General features: G+C 38.6%; 1 protein-coding gene across 1 annotated transcript in view; it reads right to left on the minus strand.

The window, feature by feature from the left end:
• The window catches only part of znf281a (zinc finger protein 281a), a 149,407-nt gene that overhangs the window by 116,266 nt on the left and 29,469 nt on the right, over positions 1-3,672 (minus strand). Inside the window, 1 exon segment of the mRNA XM_036213159.1 lies at positions 2,188-2,302. The gene's annotated coding sequence lies outside the window, so the exon portion shown is untranslated.

Here is a 3,672-nt window from a genome sequence, read left to right on the forward strand (position 1 = left end):
TCGGTTCTTTCTCCTAGATGTAGAAACTGATAATAGATCGTTAGTAATTTAGTCACAACTGACCTTATGGGTGGATAAGGGCAAAAATGAGGTAGGTAATATTTCAATGTTTTGGAGGTATGAGTATTTAAATAAACATATGTACATATCCATCTGTAGATAAACAGTATATACATATATGAACATATACAGTGTGATGAGCAGTTATCTGCGAAACCCCCCATCCCTGTCTTACCTCCCCAACCCCCTTCTCCGCTGAAGAATGACAGATACAGATAAACACTTCTGATCACGCTTTGTAAAACATTAATTAAAGAACATTTGAGTATTGCTCAACATAGTTTTTCCTTTAATTCAGAACAGCAGTGTATTTTATGACGCAGATGAGCAGTATCTTAAAAACACGAGCATTTGCTTTCTCCTTCACCAAATAAGTGTGAGAGGGCATCTTCTTCCAGAAGAGACCTCCTTTATCCATAATAAACTCGATAATTACCTTCTTCAGCATAACAGGATTTTTTCGGGTGCTTCTGAGCCAGCTGATGCCATTTCTCCATGCCTCTGCATGGAGAAATGGCATCAGCTGACTAAAAAGTGACGACCACGTGATGGGCTGGTGTGTTCTTCATCTTTGCTGCCAGAGATACACCTCAGCACTTCCTTCGGACGCAAAAGTTTCATTCAAGAATCTTTAGGTTTATTGGTTTAGTTTTCCATTTACAAAGAGAATAGGCAGTTGTCTGAGTTTTTGCGGTAAACCGGAGAAGTCACATGACAAAAAAAAAAGTCTGCGATTACGTGAAACCGTGAATAATGAAACATGAATGAGCAGAGGAACACTGTAGTGCACACCGTGGTTGTGCTGTTGTCATGCCGCTATGCTGGTACAGTTAAAGCTGAAGCGTATCGATCCAGTAAAAATGTATGACATTGATTCGGTATGATGTGGTTTTGATATTATATTCCTTTTCCTGAGTATGAATCGCACACCCAGCCAAACCGCGCAAATAAAACGCAACGTATGCTCTAAAAAATTTAATATTTAATGATTTCCAAACTTTCCAAACTAAATATATTGTTATTAATTGCTTTGCCTCAGTTTATAATGTTTAGTTTTTTTATTTTATCAGAACAAAATAAAGAAAAGACAACAATAAATGAGCAGGTTTTAGCGTTAGCATTAAAACTGATTGCCTATTGAGAAATAAATTACATTTCTTTGCAACAATTTATCTCAGTTTGACTCACAGGAACTGTAAACAAATGAATTCAATCCTAGCAATAAATCAATCAAACATAAAAAAAGGTATTTTATTTAAAAAAACTGATCTTTTTTCAATTGTTTTTAAAACACTTTGTTCTGTTTGCTCATTAAAACCGCTTCAGCCTCAGAAATGGTTCTGTTTGTCGACACTGATCCAGATCACACTGAGATCAAGACACAGAATGATTGTCAGCTTTGTACCTAATCACCAAACACGTCAGATGATAAATCACCAGCAGGTCTCTGACATAAATGTACAACAGAGAGCCGTGCGCCCGCTGGCAGCCTCATGTGTGTACTGACAGCCTGTGCACAGATTATCCATGCACGGCATGATGGAAGCAGAAAAGGTCAACAGCTCTGATTAGATTCTCACATTTCTTTGGCAGGACACCTGCCACAGAAAAAGCACAGACATGCGAGTCCGGACGAGGACGTTTAATTAAATGACTGTTTCTCTTTAACAAACAGACAGACGGCAGACTCTGGATTTGCTTCAGAAACTTAATGATCTCAAGACTTTTACATTTTTAACGCCAGCCTCCCTTGAAACTGCCACTATCTCTGGATCTCCCGTCTGTCACGTCTGATTGAGCCTTTCCTTCCAGAGCCAGCCCAGAAGTACCTGATCTGGGTCCAACACAGCCTGAAGCTGCGCAGCCCCACCAGCTGGTGAGGGCAGCTTCTCGGTGGAGCGCGGCCCGACGCTACCAGAGAGAAATCTGCAATGCGCAGTCAGCCTCAGGGGCCGTCACACGGCCATGACAGGGATTCATCCCAGAATACCCCAAATAAAATAAAAAATCTGCCCATCAAGCAGCTGAAGAATGTGCCGGTTTGTTTTCAGAGGAGGTTGTCAAGTCCTGTGGGACCCTGATTGTTCCGAGTCCCGATGAGACAGTCCAGCATCCGCATAAACTTACCTCGTCCATTTATTGTTTATCGTGGAGAGGCTGCGGTTCATCTCTGAGAACGGCGTCCTCGGGGGAAACCGCCGAATAAAACAGTGCTGGGGGGCGTCCGTTCTCATTTTAATAACTGCAAAAGAAAATATCATTTCAGAGTTAGATCACGACTAGATTTCTTCATTATCCCTCAATAACAAGGCAACAAATTAGCGCTCAGAGCAGACACGTGCAGCCGACGAGCGCGGACTCGGTAATTGGGGCGAGGATCTGCAGACTGAAAAAAACAAACAAGTTACCAAGAAAAAAAAAAGGTTTGGAGGAAATCATTAGTTCTGAAACCTAAAAAATAATTAAATTTATCTCCAAATCCTTTTTAAAAGTACGACTGAAGAACAAGCAGTCATTTCTAGGTCAGAAGAAACCACAAACTTGTTTTTAAATATTAAAAGAAACCACAAACATTAGCAGATAAATATAAAAACTGAATACTATGAACAGTCAAACATTTTTTCTCCTTAGCTGCTCAGTATGTGATGAACAGCAGTAAACAACACAAGTTAGCTTCTATTCAACTCAATTTCAATTACTTTCAATGACTTTAACGCAACTGCAATTGAATTGAATTGATGATGGTCTTCCTGCAGAAATACACGACAATAATATACAAGAACACACAATAACAGATAAAAAAAGTGTAATATGTGAGTTTAAACTCCTTTAGAAAGTCAACATTTGTTTAGTATTGTGGAAAAAAACAAATTAAAATACTTAAAAAAAACATCCAACAAAATGCTTTTATTTTAGTGTCTATTGCCTTCATTATTTTTACTAAAAAATTCATTTATGGCAGGAAATACCTCCAAACTGCAACTCAAAGAGCTAATTCGAGGTCGAATAACCTTTTGAAAGCTAGTTTATGCATTCAAAGGCCAAACTTCTTTAACAGCTTGCTATTCAGGAGAGACAACAAGCCCTACAAACAGCTCCGACCTCCTTCCAGTGGCTCACCGGACTCACCAAAACTTCAATGCAATATTATATAGATCGAGTGTCGGTGAGCCTTTTGACATGATAGATTCATTTTCTCCCATATTATACTGTAACTCTCAGAAGTCTACGTTTTTTTTATAGAAAGAGCACATGATGTTATTTATGCTTCAGGTCTCATTTTTATGGTAAAGGAAATGTTGCTGGTTTTTACCTCAGTTTTTAGTGAAATTCTTAAATTTGTCCTTCAGTTCCACTTTAATTGTTTCCGTTTCTGTTAATATAGGCATAAATCATCTTCTCTATTAAAATTTTAAGTAGGACAGAAAGTTTAATCATCTCTAAACGATTCTGCATAAACTGAACAAAACTTTTCCTTCCTCATCAAACTTCTCCTGCACATCGGTTATTTTTAGGGGTGTAACAGATCACAAAACTCACGGTTCGGATCGTGTCACGGTTTTAGGGTCACGGTTCGGATCATTTTTCGGATCAGTTGAATGTTAAAAAAAA

This window comes from Oryzias melastigma, linkage group LG8 (assembly GCF_002922805.2).
Source record: "Oryzias melastigma strain HK-1 linkage group LG8, ASM292280v2, whole genome shotgun sequence".
NCBI classification, from domain to species: Eukaryota; Metazoa; Chordata; class Actinopteri; order Beloniformes; family Adrianichthyidae; genus Oryzias; species Oryzias melastigma.